Here is a 19,800-nt window from a genome sequence, read left to right on the forward strand (position 1 = left end):
TGACTAGATACTCGGTCACTCTCCTTACACGTAAGGAATATAAAACCATAGTATATTCGCCTGGAACTGGATCATAAACACATTCGTTAAGGGCTTGCCTGATTTCTGTGACAGACTTATTACTTTTAGGAGTACGCTGTGATGCTTGAGCATGTAATTCGAGTGCTGATAAACGCTTGTGTGGCGGCGGGGTTTGAGGAGTAGCTCCTCCTGCGGCCCCTAGACTGGAGTCGTCTACTGAGGCTCTACGTCCTGGCAGAGTGGGAAGTGGAACTATAGGCTGGACCGGGGGTACCGTAACAGGTACTCCGGTGTCTGGAGGAACATGAATTACCTGGTTTACAGGGACTGGCGAAGCGCGAACAGGATTGGCATATTCGGGGACTGTGTCGTCCAAATAGGACGAAATAAAAATATCAGCTGCGGTCGGTTTGTGACGTAGCTTGGTCGGAACTAATGGTGGCGGGAAATTACTGGATGCCTCTGGGGTCGCTTTTGGTACACCTTCGGCAAGAAGAGGATACATACCCTTAATAAGGGCATGCCTCTGTCTGTCTGACTGTTCGGTTTTGACTTGTTCACCTATCTCGATTAATTCTCTTTCTTGGGCTCGTTCTTGGGATTCTCTACTTAACTCTGACTTTCTGACTTCCTTTTCGGTTCTTCTATGCGCTTCTTTACGCCATAACTCGATGGCATCTTTCTGTGACTGTCTGGCTTTCTTTTTCCATAATGCTTCTTCTACTCGCATGATACATTCGGCATCCCATGTACCCGATACGGGCCATCTATACTTTTCTTCTAACTGTTTGGTATACTCTACCCATAAATCTAGATACAATATGGCGCTTATGCCATGTTTCTGATACATAAAGTGACCTGGACTGTCCCTAGGCGGAACAGGAACTGCTGCTTCCAGCAGACCCTTTCTAGTTTTTAACTGACGTAACTTGGAAAATATAGGCATGACTGAACTGTAATCTGGACACAATACAATACACAATGAAAACACGAAATCACATCGCACTCATACCACAACAGTAAAATACATGAAGAACATTATAAATAACAGTTCGAACAGAATATTACCTGGAATACTGAGAACAGAAATACAAGAATTTTCTCGAGAACGGAACAGACTGGAATTACTGGATGCACTGCTGAAACAGTACGGAACATACCGGTCCCATAAAAGGACGCATCAAGACCCGTATCCACCTAGGTGAACACTTCGTTAGTGGGCCTGGGTACCACCAACCCACGGACCAGGAGTCAATTTAGATTGGTCCTGTCTAGATACTACCCCAGCAATGGTACTCACCGGGCAGCACGGAACGGAAGGCCTCGGACTGGACTGGACGACTGGACGACGAACTTCGGACTTCGGACTTCAGTTACAGGTGGGCCTCCGGATACCTCGGACCTTGGACTCTCGGCTTGGGCTCTGGTCGGGACTCGCCGCGTTCCTCCACCGTCTCGTTTGGATGCTGGACCGCCTCCTCCGTCTCCTCCGTGGGCCTGAGGGATACTTGGAGCAGAAATATCTGCCAGTGCACGGTATGGTTCCGTCACGACTGCAGAGGGTCAGGGGGTCGGCGTGGCTTCACCGACGCGTGGGGAAAGGGCAAGTCCCTATTCGGGCGCCATTATGTGGTATATAAATAAATAATACCGGATCTATTTTTAAATGAATGAATGAATAACAGATAGCTCAATAAAATAAGAGTCAAGATTCGAGGTAGTAGGAGTATCTGCAGGTTTATTACAGCATAAGGACAGGATCAGGACAACCTGCATAGGATGACCCAGCAGGGGAAAAGAGGCCCAGCAGCTGCTGGGGCTTGGTCTGGGATGAACGCGCCAACTTTTAATAATAATACATTGACTTATATACATAGCGCAAACACATAGCATTACATTGCAGTAGGCGTAGCAGTGGGTGGAGCAGAAGGCATGACGCGTAGCAGTCGCGAAAGATAACAGTAAAAAGAGGTGTAACTGGGAGTATACTTAAACATGTGATGCAAACGTAACAGAATATGTCATGAATGGGGCGGAAACACTGGAGGGGGCTACCTAAGGAGCCGGGACCTCTAACCTAATGGTGCGCGAAAACTGGCAATGACGTGTTACTAGGAGAAGCTGGGGGCTACGAACTCTGTGCTAGGAGCAGAGACTAGAGTCTGGAGGGTCGGAGCGACATGTACCTAAACCCTATCTAGTATCTGATGTTTAGGGAACATGTTGATATAAACTAGAAGTCATGAGGGGAAAGCTAACTTGACTCTAAGACTGGACCATGCATTATTCTACATGTAGTGCGTGATGAAGAATATTAAATGACCATTAATACAGTATTTCTCTAACGTGGAGACGAGAAGGCTAGACAATGACGGAAACTATTGATGCAGTTCAGTAGCTTAGGAATGCAGAAGAGGAGGACTGAACTGATAGCTGGAACTATAACATACTCTTGGCAGACTCAGAGGCAGAGCCAAGCTGCACCGGGCACTGCGAGGCAGGAAGTAAGTGAAGGGTCGAGGATACAGGTGGGGGCTGTATCGCTCCCCAGCGAGGCTTTCAGGAGACAGGAGCTGAATCTGTGGTCCGGGCCCTGTTGAGGCCTGGAAACGGGGACTTTATAATGGAATATCGTGCACACTGGGAAACGTGGCAACATAACTTTACATAGGCCTGATATTCGTATTATTCACGAGGACTGGAAACTGACATACTAGAGGTGGACACAACTGTAATTGCGTCATTAATCGGACATGGGGAATAACATATGCATATTGGTCATGCACACATAACATATGATGGATGAGGCGTAGGGACACAGAACATGGCAAAATTTACTTTTCCACAGGTTTGTGGTGTACACTGGTCACAAGACCACCATCCTTGACTGCGATGTCTAAATCAAGGTATACTGCCGATTTCCGACTATAGGTCCACGTAAATCGCAGGCACTGGTCCTGTACATTAATCCAGTTGAAAAAATCTAGGAGTCTTACTTCTTCCCCAGACCAGACGCAGAGCACGTCGTCTATATATCTCCTCCAGAGACGGACATTGTCTCTGAAGGGATTGGTGTAGGGATAGACGACGTGCTCCTCGAACTGGCCCACATAGATACAGGCTAGACTAGGTGCCATGGTGGACCCCATTGAAGTGCCCGTAGTCTGTAGGAACATCTTATCCTTGTAACTGAAAAAGTTCCTGGTTAAGGCCAATTCGATGCACTGTAAAACTAAAGTTTTTGGAGCATCATAGAACCATTCCTGCGACCTCAGGGCGCGCGCTGCTGCCACAAGCGTGGCGTCCTGAGGAATACAGAGACTCAATGACTATTGTTACCAATATCTCTGTGTGTGGATCAAAGGACATCTCTTCGATGACATTAAGAATGTCCATGGTGTCTTTAACAAAGGATTGCAGTGTTACAACAGATTCGCGTAAAAAGTAATCCGCAAATTGCGATAACGGTTCCAGGACAGACTGTATCCCAGACACAATGGGCCTTCATTCCAGGAGGGTGTATAGCCGCAACCAACTTCTGAGCCTTAAGGGAGTGATGGGAGTTGATTGCCGATGCACAATTCTAGGCAACGAGATGCCTGCCATGTCCAAGGTTTGTGTAGCATGTCGCTCTCGCTTACCTGATATTTTGTGGACACCAATTAAGGGCCTAACTATTCCCCACAACGTGAAAAAGGATGGAGAAGAATATACTATTAATTGCCTTCTAATTGATGCCAGATCTCTGGTTAAACACAGTACTGAATGTGCAGATCTGATCCGAGAGAAAAAGGCTAAAATTGTATTTATTACAGAGACTTGGACGGACGCGGCTTCAGGACCGGACCTGGTCATTGCTACACCTACAGGCTACTGTTGCCGTGTTCTGGACAGATTTGGTCAAAGGGGGGGCGGGATTGCCATTATCTATCACGCCTCGATCCAAGGCACATTCCAGATAGTGACCTCTCAGTCGACCGAGGCACTGAGATTTAAGCTTTCTATTTCCAACCACTGTACCTTCCAAGGCTGCCTCTTATACAGACCACCCGGCCCCAAAACCCAATTTTTTAACGAGGTGGGCACCTATCTGGAAGAAGTCCTCTGTGCGAAGTCCTTCACCATGTTAGGCGATTTTAATTTTCACTTAGAGGGAAACTTAGACCCTGACACAGCAACTTTAGCTGATGCAATGCTCGCGGCAGGATTGATTCAGGTGGTAAGTGGGGCCACACATGTTAAGGGACATACCTTAGACGGTATCTTTACAAATAATCCAGACCTTCATTTTAGCCACGCGGAGCCCTTAGCCTGGTCGGACCATTCAGTAGTCCTTTTCAAAATACATCCGCCCGAGCTAATTAGAGCGAGAAAGGACAGAAAGCCGGCCAAGCTTTACAGGCCATGGAAGGAATTGGATGGTAAAGCATTGGAGGACTGTTTGTTAGCCCCACTTTTACGCTCCCTACAGATATAAATGAAGCCGCTGAAAGTTATACAAATTGGTTAAATCACGCATGCACCTCTCTAGCCCAGCCTAAACGCTGTCGCCCCACGCGTATAGTACCATCTGCTCCTTGGTTTACCCAGGAGCTACGTGATTATAAGGTGTCTTGTAAAAAACTAGAGCGCCAATGGCGTACAGAGTACTTACAGGCAGACAAAATGATACTCAAAGCCAGCCAAAAGACATATAAAGAAATGATTAAAAAAGCAAAAAGCGTATATTTTTCCGCTAAAATTGAGGGCGCAAAGAATTCTTCTAAAGAACTCTTTGAGACTGTGACCAATTTAACTACTCCGAAATCAGTCATCATTCCTCCTAGTCTGGAGCTTTGCGAGAATCTTGCAAAATTTTTCTTGGGAAAGGTGGAGCAAATTTTTGCAGCCCTGAAACACCAAGTGGGGTTGACTCTCATTGAAGGAACACATAAAACTACACGAAATAACCCACAAAATCCGGAATTCTTGGAGTTTAGGCCAGTAAAAGTGGAAGAAATAACAAAGCTGTTATTAAGAACTAAATCGGGCTCACCTCATGATCCCTGCCCAGCCTCTGTTGCTCAACTGGCAGCCACTCCCATATCTCTCATGCTAACTGAAGTATTCAATACAATGTTTAAAGGGGGAGAATATCCACTATGTTGGAAGCAAGTCTCTATTGCACCTTTGCTTAAAAAATCAACGTTAGACAGTTCAGATCCCAATAGTTACCGGCCTATAGCTAGACTCCCACTACCGGCCAAACTTATTGAGAGGGTCATGAATGCTCCGCTCTGATAATTCCTCCGATCCTCTCAAGGTCTGGACCTAGCGCAACACGGATTTAGGGAAGGCCACAGCACCGAGACTGCCCTCATTAAGTCCACTGAAGAAATCAGGAAGGTGATGGACGCGGGAGGACGGGCAGTCCTAGTGCTCCTTGACTTGTCCGCGGCCTTCGATACGGTCCACCATAGCATCTTGGTGGACCGTCTTGAGGGGTGCGGAATTCGAGGAGCTGCGCTGAGCATGCTGACATCTTTCCTCTCGGACAGGGTTCAGGTGGTAGCCCTGGGAGATTTTGAATCTACTCCTTTCACACTCCCAGGAGGGGTTCCTCAGGGCTCCTCCCTGAGTCCCACCCTTTTTAATATATATGTTACCTCCCTCGCCCCGGTGATTCGGTCATTTGGCTTTGAATTGACATCTTACGCAGATGATACACAAATTGTGGTATCTCTGCTCCCGGGGCGAGAAGAAGGAACAGCAGCAAGATTCCAAGACTGCATGACTGCAGTAAGTTCATGGATGGCTAGGAATTGCCTTAAATTGAATTCCTCGAAAACAGAGGTTCTTCTTTTTGGCAATGAGGCCAATTTATGGACCCCCAACTGGTGGCCCCAAGAAATGGGAGAACCACCCATTCCAGCCACGACAGTAAAAAAATCTGGGGGTGCTTATTTATAAACAACTATCCTTTAAATCACAAGTCAATGCCCTCTCATCCTCCATTCATTGGATAATAAAAACTATTAGGAAAATTCTCCCTTTTCTTTCCATCAGTAGCAGGAAAACGGTGGTGACAGCACTTGTGCTGTCACGCCTTGACTACTGTAATAATCTGTATTTGCAAGCACAGCAAGGGATTCTGAACAAACTACAGACGCTGCAAAATGCTGCTGCGCGATTAATTACGGGTCTACCCAAGTTTGCATCAGTCACTGGGGAACTGAGAAAATTGCACTGGCTCCCAATACGGAAACGTATGATGTTCAAAGCACTGTGCATAGTGTTCAAGGCAGTGAATGGACTAGGTCCGTCCTTCCTTCAACAACACTTTCAGTTGTATAAACCAGGTCGACATCTAAGATCAGCCAACAAATGGCTTGTTAAGACTGATCGCATTAGGAAAGCTCGATGGGGAGGTCGCAGTTTTATCTCCGGAGCCTCCGCTATCTGGAATAAAATGCCCCTCCCCCTAAAACAAAGCACTGACCTGATGATATTCAGGAAAAACATCAAAACATGGCTTTTTGACGTATAGGGATTAACATCGTATGGAGAAAGTATATCGTTTCAGCGCCAGGACACCTGCCCGGTAACAGTGCGCTTAATAAATGGTAAAAATAAATAAATAAATGAATGGGCCTGCCCAGGGGAGGCCGGGCAGGCTTATGGATCTTAGGAAGGATGTAGAACGCAGGAGTTCCTGGGCTGGTATTCACCAGAAACTCCGCTTCTTTACCAGTGATCCAATTCTTTTCTTTAGCCTCTCCTACCATTCTCTTTATGATGGTAAGTAATTCAGGGGTAGGATCTTTATTCAATGGCTGGTAATTAGCGCGGACATTGAGTAGGCGGTAGACCTCTGTCTCATAATCGCACGTATTCAGCACAACCACCGCTACCCCCTTATCCGCGTTTTTTATAGTTAAGTCGCTGTTGTTCTGCAAACTCTTCACAGCTTCCCAGTCCAATCTAGACATATTCTTGTAATTGGTACCCATTTGTTTAGATTCTCGCAGTTCTAGATCATGGAGAACTCTGGACTCAAAAACAGCAATCTCAGGACCCAAAGACCCACCCTGGGGTACAAAGGTGGACTGTTTCCTTAAGTTAGTATTGAACCCTCTTTGGTTTTCATGTGGTTGTTTCGCAAATAATTTTTTAAGTTTGATCTTAGGTACTGTTTCAAAAAACTCTATTCTACATTTAAAAGAGTCATGGGTAGGAGTTGGGACGAAGCCTAAACCCTTGTTAAGCACTCTTCGTTCACTTTCAGACAGGGTATGGTTCGACAAATTTACCACTATGTTGTTTAAAGTGGTTGTCTGCCCCTGCTCCGGGTTTGTCGTGGGGAGAATGCCTGCCATTGAGGAGGAGGCCGATTGCCCCGGCCTCTTCCTTTTTCTGCCTGGCCTCCTCCCCTGTTGGCCCCCTGTCCCTGACCTAAAAAAGAGCGTAGCAGTCCCCCTAGGTCGGCGTTGCTCTGTTCTTGGGGGTTAAACCTCACTCTGTTGGTTTGGGGCCTATCTTGTTCGTCTTCGCTGGAAGTGTTATCGAATGTCCAGTTTGCAGGGGTGCGTTTTTGTTGTTGTTGTCTGCCACCCCACCCTCTACGTGGCCCACTTTGATTACCTTGTTCTGGCCCTGACTGGTAGTGTGTGTCATTAACGTAGGGGAATGCCCATTCATGAGAGTATCTTTGAAGATTTATTTGAAGTCCCATAATTTTTTGGTTGATCATATAACTCTTATAATCATTCAGGTCGTCTTGTATTTTGGAGAGATGTTCTTTAGTGTTGGTAAGGGTATTATCCCTGCTAATACTCTCCTCCAATTCTAAGATTTCTTTTAAGAGTTCCTCACTCAATCGTTGAGCTGTGCTAATAATACGAATTAGCCAATCCCTGGAGCATTTGTTGGCTATGTAGCTCCAGTCTAATCTGAATTTTTTATCATCCAGAAATATTCCAGGTTCTATTCTTACTAGAAGACTTTCTGGTGAGGCTCCTGATGTATAATACTCAGACATTAACGCCCCATGGAGGGCAATCCTAACTTGTTTCTTTTTGAGGTTGCTGAGTTTTTCCCATTCCTCTCTAACTGTTGTATTCCCTAATAGTGGGGAGTCAGACAGGAGTGAAGGTCCTGCTAAGATTGCGGCAATTTGTTCGTCTGTGAATGCTAGACAATTGTTGTCCATATTCTGGATAGGTTATCAACTGAATGTGGAAAGGGGGGGTCGCTCACAGGTAAGGAGAAAAAAGTGGCGTGTAAAATCAAGGGAAGGTGAAGTCTTTAGGGCAAAGAAAAAAGCTTACACGGCTGAGCCGCCGTCCACACTGCAGTTATCAACAAGGAGCTTAGAGGGAACAATGATCATAGGTCGCCCTCCACTCAGTTATGTATTCACAAAACAAGACCTAGACCAAGCAGGCATAAAACATTCAATCTATTACTGGTGTACCATCAAATGCAAAACTTTTTGCACAATACTCCTCTCTTTTAATTGTTGAGGTAGGAGGTACATCCAAGTTATGCCATAATTAAAGAACACATGCCCAAACCCTTGAAAACATAAACCAGTTGTGAGACAACAAACAACACACACCTATGTGCCTAAATATGTAAATGGAGAAAGGTTGAAAAAGTGTGTGTGTGAGCGAGAAGGCACCTCACGGGCAAACCACCAACGGGAGCCTGGCAGGTACTCACCAGGATTGCCCTGATCTCATCATTGGCGCCTTCAAGCTCAAAAGAAAGATGGGTGTCCACAAAACAAACAAAACAGTGTTTGTGGGGAAATGCAGTGTGTGAGGGAAACAAACACAATACGTGTCACACAACAAATACGTAAAAGACCACAAGCAACACGGAACTTAGCTTTATTCTGTCACTTTCGTGTTGGTCGTGGGGTGTTAAAAAAGTGGGAGTGGCTAATACCTATCTAGCCATACTCCACTTGCCGACATGTTTCATTGCCTCTAACATTTTGGGCAATTTCTTCAGGGCATTTATAGATTTTTAAGCCACTGCATGAGGACAGTCGTCTTCACAACTGAAAAACAAAGAATAAAAAAACACACACATATAGTTTGTCATCCTTTCATATACCGAAGCCAAAGGGCAAAGGCTTCAATAATGTGAGCGATCTCGATCCACATCCAATATCTAGCTATTTACCCTCAAAGGACCACGTTGGCGCATACCAGTTGAGAGGTCCAAGCCAGAAATAGGTTTCGGGGTGACTCCAAGTGTGAGTCACTTTGCTTTTCTTTCCGCAATTTTGCTATGGAAAATAGAGCATAGATGGTTTTAATCAAGGCAACATCAACCATTGGCAACGGCAGACCAAAGGGAACAAGGTCCAGGAAGTCCATCAGGCATCCAGGGGCAGGGCCCAGGAGGCAAGCCTTCCCCTGGGCCCCATCAACAGCACACCCCTGGTAGATTCAAGTAGCAAGACAAGAACATTTTCATGGGGTCGAAGCCCCTTCTTTTATACAGTAAAATCCCATTGTCACCCAGCACAGGGTTTATGGACAACCAGATGCAACTGGTTTGGTAGCACTTGAGCACTTTGTTTTGCTCAGCTCCTCTTCTTCTATTCACAGGATGGGCCAGGGACATCAGATGCACCACAGGGGGTGGAGCCAGCATTGTGGAGGGAAGGCACAGCCCTATTCAGGTCCCAGGTTCAACTCCTCCCTCCCATCTACATGCAGATCTCCCTATTGACCACCGGGCAGACCCATCCTGGCTCCTGGAGCCAGGCACACCAGCCAGCTCCTGTCAATCACAAGCCAGACAGTCAATTCACATTCACTGCACACAGAAATGCCAACTTCTAAAATTTGCACTTCTCCACTAGTCACATTAAATCTGCGCACACCGTCGTGCAGCATTTAATCTCACGAGTTCGCACATACCAAACTCGCCCCTGCACTCCTCTCACATCAGGAAGTACCATGGACACACATATCCCCCATGCATTCCTATGGGAGGGCAGGCCATTCTTACCACATGCACTGAGAGCGCACGTACTTCACACTGGGCCACAGTGCCAAAGTACGCAGAGGCCACAAATCAACTAAGTTGAAGGCAAAAAGTTCAGAGGTGAACTTGCCTAAAGGGCCAAGTCCAACAGACGGGATAAACTGAACCAGGGAATATCCTCTTTTAAACCCCTGCTATCAGTGTGTTGCCTGAAGGGACACGTTGCTCCTTTCTGAACAAATACTGGGACATGTTTGCAATTGGCTGAATAATGTTGGTTTTGTCCAGGACACACCATGTAAATTCATTCACATCATGCCCCTTTTCTGAAAGTGTGTAGTCCATTTATTTATGTTTTCTGCAGCGGATTGTGCTCTTATGTTCCAGGATCTGCGTCTTGACCTTGCTCGTTGTCATGCCCACATATCGCAGTCCACATGGACAATTAATTAAGTAATTCAAACAATTCGAGTAGCAGTTTCTATGTTGCAACTCCCATGGGCTGTCTGTGCCTATGTCTACATGAATTGTGTGTGTAGTTTGTGCACAGATACTGCAGCCACCACATGGGAAGTTACCTTCGACTGGTGGTAAATTCCAAAGGGTATGTTGTTGGGATGGTCGTTTGCTCCGTGGTCTAGTGTATACCAATTGGTCCTTTAGATTGGCACTGCTTTTGAAAGCAAACATTGGTTTGGGTAGCACATGTGAACCCTTTTTGAGGATCTTCCAATTGCTGGTGCTGTATTTATGGGCCAAACTTGGCCTACTACTAAATGTGCTAACACGTCGTTCTGTCTGTCTGTTGGTTGTTTTGAAGGGTGCACCTCAAGGAGTGCCTCATGATTATTGTTCCTAGCTCCTTGCATTGATCTTTTTATCAATGGTTGGGGATACTGTCGATCCAGGATCTGTCCTTCCAAGGTCGCTGCATGGCTTTTAAATTCCTTCACGTACATGCAGTTTTCTAATCTGTGAAAATTGTCCGCAGGCAAATTGTCCTGCAAGGTCTTGGGATGATAACTGGAGTATGAAAGAAGAGAATTCTTAACCATGGGTTTCCTATAGTGTTCTGTACTTAATGAATACTGAGACGTGTAGATCAGAAGGTCTAGTAATGGATGTCTCTCTTGACTGTACTCGCACATGAACTTGAGAAAGTTATTGCAAGTGAAAGCTACTGATGAAAAAGGTTCATGCCTTATGCAGTACCCTACCATATCATCAGAATATCCTCTATCTAGTGCTTTCAAAGGCGTATGTTAGGTTGGAAGGGGTTTGCGGGAGTTAGAATGATCTGTTTCAATGGAATGAAAATAGTTTCGCCAGAATGGGGACAAATTTACTTCCCATTGAAGTCTCAGCTATCTGCATGAAGAGGGTGTGCTCAAATTGATAAAAAATCCCTTTCATTGCAAGATTGGCACATTGCATGATGTAGGATACAGGTGTTCTAGTGTGCATTTCTGTGGAGTTTAGCAGAGTTTCCACTGTGGACAGTGTCTGATTGTGTGGTATACACGTGTAAAGTGGTTCCATGTTGGACAAAACCAAGAAGTTAGTTTCATTATTAAACCATTAGAAAAGAGAAAGCGGCTGACCAGGGTTATGCACAAAGAATTTCAAGGTATGATACACAAGTCCATATGTTGAGCACAATACGTCCAGAGTATGCCGCACCAACACTCTCCTGCGAAGCAGATCCCAAAGTTCATGTAAAAAAGGACGGTGCACAAAAGGGAGTTCTCGAAAGCTCCAATTCTTATTTCAAAATTCTTTTATTCAATTCCACTTAAAACAAACTCCTCAGCCAACACATTTTGTTGACAATGAACTTCGTCAGGGCTGAAACCTTTCAGAATTATACAATCGATACAAAACATGAAAAAAGCCCAATAAAAAACACCCACTCACAATAAATACCAATATTAAAAACAACTGTTTCTCATATACATCATACATATAATAAGTTTATAATTCATAGCTTGGAAGGGAAAAAAGGGAGAAAAAACAATACATAACAGAATGAAACAAATGCATTCAATTCTTTCATATGCTCAAAATAACCTAACATAACATATACTGATAAAGTGTCAGTTTCATACTTCATAATTAGAAACAAATATATGAACTAATCGTACACAACAACGAAAATTAAATCAAAATGTGCTCATCCAGTTAATGTGAACTCATTCCACATCTATCATGATCACTAATCAGCAATGTCAGCAGAAAGAAGAACGGAAAAAGAAAGAAGAAAGAGAAAAAGGGAGAGAAAGAGAGAAAAAGAAAAAAGGGGGGCAGACTAAGGAAGAAATTAGAATGCAAGAGAAGGCAGAATAGAAATGCGAAAGAAAAAGAGAAAAAAGAAAAAGAAAATATGGCCAATTTGCACCCAATTTCTTTTTTTATTCAATTTATACCAAGAGCCCAAATCGTAATTGGATTATATAATATCTCAATCTCCAATCCAGCGTAAAAGTGGGAGAAAGTCATCATCACCAGATCCCCACCCAACCATCCCTTATTTTAAGACACACCCTTCACCTAGTTTAGTTTATGGTATGCGTTCGAATCGTAGTGAAGTTATATTGCATCTCCCTCTCCAATCCAAAATAAAAATAGGAGAATATGAGAATATTACCATCACCTGGTCTCCACCCCGCTGACCCTTGTTATAAACAAATTCTTCAACTATCAGGCAAAGGAAGTATCCCGTAGAGTTTAACCCATCGTTGGGATGTAATGAAAGTGTGACGCACGATAAATCCACAGGGAGCTAATAAGATAATTGGCCACTGGGCAAACAATATAGTCGTCGTTCGCTCTGTGGATAAACAAAAACTGAAATAAGTACCATGTTGACATAATGTTTATAAAACCACCAGTGTCTGTCCGCACACCATCATCACTAAGAGTGCACTTGACCAGTAATTTGAGATCCATAGTGTGTCGGAGGATATTACCTAAATAAATATGCGGATTAAGCTCCCGCGGTATGATAACGTTGGGATGGTCCGACCTAGATCTTGGCCGGAAGTTCTATCAACATAAAAATAGATAGATGCACTATAAGTTAACTTGCCAAAATTGGGTATAATCTACAAAATAAATGACCATAATTAAAAATAATATATATAAATATATAAGGTCAGCTCTATAAGAAACACATAGACAATCATATATTCAAGCCCATATGGCCCTAGAGATACGTCCCATGCCTCAATAGTACATTCAGTACATAGGAAAATCAGGCGTAATGGGGAATAGTTTCAGTCGGTTAAACGGAGAACCGGCAGTAATCAGTGCAATATAAAGCAATGTAACATGGAACCATGTAAGTTATAAATCCCCCCGTGGTCACACTAAAAAACTAAAATATCGGGAAAGAGTGCACGTATTCTATCTATGGACCCTTGATAAACGATGTGATGTATATCACTCGGTACCGAGAACCATACAATGTTCCCGGAAATGCCCCCACTCCCCCTCTTTCAATCTTACCGGGTAGTAAGCAGTGTAGCAAGTAAGTTAGTCCCAAGCTGAGCCATCGTTCCTACCCGGTTTAAATATCCCGGCAAGACTCTCTGTACCACCGCTCTCCGCGTCTCGCATCGCGATTGGTTAAAACTCCTATAGAGGTACGTTTCACCGTCTGCGCCATCTTGGAGTGTATAGAGACTGATAGTAAAGGCAGTATTTTTGTGTTTTTAAGTAATAATTACGAAATACCAGTATAGAAATGAGTTATCTAGCAAAAAAAAAATTGTGTCCTATAAAATTATCCACTCAAATATCATCCAGTCCTGGAATGGTCGTCATCTTGAAAAGATGAATCAATGTATGGCGCCGTGGTAAATAAAGGTTGATGTATTACTACCTTTCGCCGTCTGCGCCATCTTAGAGTATATAGGAGACTGATATCGAAGGTAGAACAGTGTATGTTTAGAATAATAACACGAAGTACGGAAGGCGGATTGATTTGGCAATAATCCAACTACGTAAGAACAAAATTATATAATCGTCACATTCAAGGGGAGGTTGAATTCGATCTTGATATAAATTGTGTTAAATTCAGGACATGTTCACCCCCCTACAAATAAAAACCAATAACTAATATGAATGAGATTTATAATGCCTAGGACTAATCAAATCCTAATCCTGGATAGTTCAGACCAAAATCCGGCATTAACAAAGATAGACGTGTATGTAAATTGAATGGAGAACACAATTGTTCAAAGGCCCAAGGGTCTATAGAATGATATAAATTTGATTGTACCCTGTGAGACTGTAGTCGAAGGCACAGAATATGGAGCAGGAGTATAGAAATTAGATAGAAGGAAGGGGTAAAAGAGAGAAAAATTAGAAATTAAAAAAACAATTGTGCCAAAGGTACCATGTATTTTGTAATTATTAAAAATCACATATACAGTCTTTATCATCCGCAAGTACCTTATTGATGGGATATTTCATATCTTTCATTCCATTATCCTGATCCCAATGAACCCATATAGAATCAAACAAATATGCACTGGATAAATAACATAATATTGACCACTCTAGTACAATCATGATCCAATTTCTTTATTTTCCTTTATACAATCTACATATTACCTCATGGTGCAGAGTCAGTTCAATCAATCCCACTGAGCCCAGTGGGGAACGTGATTAAAATCATTACACCTCACAGAAAGTAGTGCATCTCACAGTTAGTGTTCTGCCCGAGGCTGGTAGCCCTCAGACGGCAGATCCACCTTGCATCTTTTTGCCGTAACAGAAGTTCTCTACTACCACCTCTTTTTGGTACTGGAGTATAATCTATAGCATGGAACCAGAAATCGAAATCATCAGGATGTTCGGCCATATAGTGATTCGTAATGGGGTATCTGGTGTCTCTGGTCTTTATTGCGCGTCTGTTCTTGTATTCTGAGTTTCAGGGAGCGCTCTGTGCTACCCATGTAGATGATTCCACACCTGCAGCCAAGTACATACACCACATGTGTAGTGTTACAGTTAATAAATGAATCGATCCTATGGTTCTTACTTGAATTGTAACTGAAATTGGAGATCCTATTTTTGCCCATAGGACAAATGTTACACGTTCCACACGTGAAAAAGAACTTTCGGTCTATCTGGGAACCATGTTGGGATGGATTGAGTGGTCACATAGCTAGGACATAGTGTGTTTCTCAAGGATATACCTCTCCTATATGTCACAGAGGGCCTATTTTCAATACATTCCTTTAGACCAGTGATACCCTGCAGGAGGTACCAATGTTTCCGAAGGATATTAAAGATTGCACCACTACGTGTGGTGTACTGAGTCACGAGCCTTGCTTTCGAGTGTTTAGTCTCAGCAATCTTTTTATCTTTTAGGGTGTCATTCCTGCTCACATTTTTGACTCTGTTCAGCTCTTTCAAGTACCCCCTCATTATATCCTCTCTTTGTGAACCTACTGACAGTATCTTTAATGTTTACAGTGAAGGTATCCTCCTCACTGCTGGTTCATCGGATTCTTATCTCTCCGTATGGAATATTGTTTTTCACCGGGGGGGGATGTGCACTTGCTGCATGTAAGACTGAATTGCCAGATGTTTCCTTTCTGTACAGGGTGCTGTTGATTCGATCATCCTTGATATAAAATTGGATATCAAGGAAATTGATATGTTCTTTGTGGTGCATCATAGTAAATTTAATATTAAAGATATTATCATTTAGGAAGGCAACATATTGTTCAAGCTGCCCAATGGCACCAGACCAAAGACAAATCATGTCATCGATGTACCTCCCCCAGTACACGATGTAATTGGTCCAGGGGGAGGCACCACGACCCCAAGCATGCGCCCTCTCAAACCACCCCATAAAGAGGCAGGCGTAAGAGGGAGCAAACTTGGAGCCCATAGCAGTTCCATGTATCTGTTGATACCAACAGTTGTCAAATAAAAAGAAGTTGTTGGTCAGGGTAATTTCAATCATTGAAATTATCATTTTGTTATACTCATATAACCCTGTATCATCTCTATCAAAAAAGAACGATTTGCTCTGACCCCATATTCTTTATTGATGGAGGAGTAGAGACTTTCTACATCAAGGGTTACAAAAAATAAATCAGACCACTCAATCTCGAAATTTCGTTTGGATATCTTTCCTATCCCTAACGAACCATGGTAAATTCGGAACCAATTTTTGAAGTTTTCGATCAACAAACTGGGAGAGTTTTTCAGTAGGAGAACAGATTCCTGATATTATCGGCCTCCCGGGGGGGGGGAAATCTCCCCCCTTGCGTACCTTAGGAAGTACATATATGCAGGGGAAAGATGGACTGACTACCCTCAGAAATCTGTATTCCTCCTCATTGAGAAGTCCCATGTCCCTCCATTCAATAGGCTGGGTGTTAATCATGATAGTACTCTTGGGGATCGGATTATTACCAATCTCCCTGTAAAACATTGAGTTTTTAAGTTGTCTTTTAATCTCCCCCATGTAGCCCACATGATTCATTATGACAATATTCCCCCCCTTGTCGGCCTCTCTAATGACTATGCTCGTATCATTATTTAGTTGTTTGAGGGCCAACCTTTCTGCTGTAGTGATGTTACGAATGGTTTTTGGAGCATATTTTTTGGGAGTTTCCAAGTCATATAGATCTTCTGTGACTTTATCAAAAAAGGTATTAATATTTCGATGGTAGGAGTGTGTTGGAACAAATTTCGATTTTGGATGAAATCCACTATTACTATATTGAGAAATTTCAAGGTCATCCAAAATAGAAGGGATATCAACCTCTTCATGATCTTGATCTAACATTAATAGACAATGGACTCCTCGAACTTCTCCAATAGTATGTGACCCAACACATTGATCTACTTGTGTTCTTTTTTGTTGTTCATGCGGTCTATTGGAAAAATAATCATTGAGTTTTAATATCCTAACAAACTTGAAGAGATCTATGTGCTTGTTAACTAGATCACCTTCTTGTGTGGGACAATAATTAAGACCTCTGCTCAGAATATTAATTTCATCGTCATTCAAAACTTTATTGGAAAGATTAATGATTTTTAAATCTGAACATGTATCATTGTGTACAACAGTCCTTTCCGCGCGTGTGTTTCCGTTCAGTATACCATGTCCTGCGCATGCGCAGATGTCCCCGTCATCGCAGGGCAGTTGTTTAGCCGGAAGAGGTCGCAGTTTTGTCTCCAGTTCCAGCCCCGGCCGCGGGAGGACGCTGCGCCCCCCCCCCCCCCAGACCGCCGGAATTCGTTTCTGAAGGTTTTAAAATCCCATACATGGCTTTTCAGACAGGACACTGTATGGATTTCCATGGTAAGCAGGCTCCAGGCGGGAGGCCGTCCGCTGCCTGGCACCAGAGTGGGCAGCGCTCCAATCCTTTCAGTTCTGATGGATCTTCACATGAACCCCCAAGGAAGCGGGTAAAGGGGAGCCCACACCGCTTCAATGACAGTCCTACTACAGATGATAGCCCAGAGTGGCCAAACGCATTGAGCAGTCACCCCGAGTTTCAATGGATGGCCAACAGATGCGAGGCGTGTGATGCCGATGCACCCGTTGACCTTGTGCCATATGTGTCGCCACTGGAGAAGCTGTTGCAGTGCATTGAGAAGAACCCGGTTTGTGGCCTGATCGAGTACACTCAGTTCATGTCTCAGCACTGCGAGATCGAGCTCGTGCAGGAGATGGGGCCATCTCATGATCCAAGATTTACAATGCAGGTGATGATAGATGGGCGGCAATTTCCAGCTGTCGATGCCTCCAGTAAAAAGGTGGCAAAGGAGGCAGCCGGTGCTGCTCTGAGGACCCTGCTGTTCGAGTTACAGGGTGGGGAAGTGCCGGAGGAGGCTCCAGCGAGGGTGACTCGAGAGGCAGAGACCCAGCCGCTGCCGTCATCCTCGACTTCTGCTCTTCCTGTAAAGAGTCCGATCAGCGTTCTAATGGAGGTTGCACAAAAGCGAGGAGTAGCCTGCAAAGTCCAGTTGGTGTCTCACGATGGCCCACTCCACGAACACCAGTTCAGCTTCTGTGTAACATTTGGTGACCGGATCTTTCCAGCAGTTTCTGCCAACAGCACAAAGTTAGCAAAGCAAATGGCCGCCGAGGCAGCACTGAAGGAGCTGGAAAAAGAACCAGGCGGGTCACTCATTCCAGAAAAGGCACCAAAAATACAAGCTCCTACAAAGGAAGTATTTTCTTCTGCCAAACTTAACCCTGGTAATACCAAAGCTTCCAGACCATGTAGTGTTGAAGAGCTGATGAGGTATCTCCATAAGGATCCTATGAAGGGGTTCAGGAGATTGCCCATGCCAAAGGCTGTTCCGCTGAATTCAAACTCGTCGAGGTGTCAGGATCACAGAGCAATCCTCGGTTTATCTTTCAAACCAAGGTGGGCTCTCGCTGGTTTCCGGCCGCCTGCGCGCACAGCAGGAACCAGGCCCGAGAGGATTGTGCTGAAGCAGCTCTGTGTATGATGATCACAGAGGCAGAGAAAGAGAGGTTCTCCCGAGGACACACCCGATAGCGGTGTAAAATGGAGATACGCATCACTCAGAAGACAGACCACGTGGAATCATGAAGACGTGGCTTTATCTTCAGTTTAGTAATATATGAACAGTTTTAGTGTAATTCAATTCATTATTACTTTTACTGTTTCTCATTGGGTCATGTTTTAGCATTTTTAGCACATTCGACATACAGCCGTGCACAAGGACGTCCAGGAACCCAGTACCTACATAAATCATAACAATCCCTTTTGTACTGCTAGTTAGAGAGATCTAACCATATTTGTTGTTGTTTGACTGATTGAATCTCAATTGTACAAATTGGCTCGTCTGATCAGACGCATTTATTCCGGCTACTTTTGGTTGCTGTGCAACAGCAGGTGAGCTCAAGAAGTAATATCCTAACAAACTTGAAGAGATCTATGTGCTTGTTAACTAGATCACCTTCTTGTGTGGGACAATAATTAAGACCTCTGCTCAGAATATTAATTTCATCGTCATTCAAAACTTTATTGGAAAGATTAATGATTTTTAAATCTGAACATGTATCATTGTGTACAACAGTGTCAGGGGACATGTTATTATCAGCATTTTCACAGAGTTGGGAAGCAATGAGGCACGATTTGTTCACAAAAGTCACTTCTTGGGTTTTGTCACCATATTTTGTTTGTTGCTTAGGGTACCTCCTGTATGTACCCTTTGACCTCCTACCGCCTCGCCTTGTTTTTTTAGGTCCTTTTTCATTTGTAATCTGTTGGTTATTCTCAGTTTGGCCAGCTCCTTTTGAAAGGTGGTGGCCCGTTCTTCTAAAGGGATATCCGGCAATGTAATGATGGAAGCTAAGCTGCTTGCAGATGATAATGAGATATTGCTAATTGAGCTAGTTTCCCCACTTTTCTCTCTAGCACGTTTTTTACTTGTGTCCTCCACCCCCTGAACATTATCAAATTTCTTTGCAAAAGTGTACACTCTACCATCATTGTAGTCCTGATCGTCCCTTTTGCTCTTAAGTTTCTTATTTTTAAGATAGACTTGATGACCCTTCATAATGGTTTTTAGAATTGCATAGTTCTTTTCTGCAGGATCTTTTTGTGGCATATCATTAATCTCCTTTTCAAGAGCCTCAATCTCGAATTCCAATTTCTCAACCTCTTCTGCTGCATGTCTCACGTATCTATCTGCATCATTGTTATCGATGCCCCTTCCAAGTTGCTTTCCCATTCATTCAAATGGTTACCACTTAAATCCTCAAATGTAGGAAATATTAATATCCTTAAACCT

At 43.8% G+C, this 19,800-nt stretch overlaps 1 pseudogene; it reads left to right on the forward strand.

Annotated features, from left to right (window-relative positions):
* Positions 1-17,262: 17,262 nt before the first annotated feature.
* Positions 17,263-18,539, forward strand: LOC144799141 (double-stranded RNA-specific adenosine deaminase-like; annotated as a pseudogene).
* Positions 18,540-19,800: the final 1,261 nt, after the last annotated feature.

The sequence above is a fragment of the Lissotriton helveticus genome, chromosome 12 (genome assembly GCF_964261635.1).
Source record: "Lissotriton helveticus chromosome 12, aLisHel1.1, whole genome shotgun sequence".
NCBI classification, from domain to species: Eukaryota; Metazoa; Chordata; class Amphibia; order Caudata; family Salamandridae; genus Lissotriton; species Lissotriton helveticus.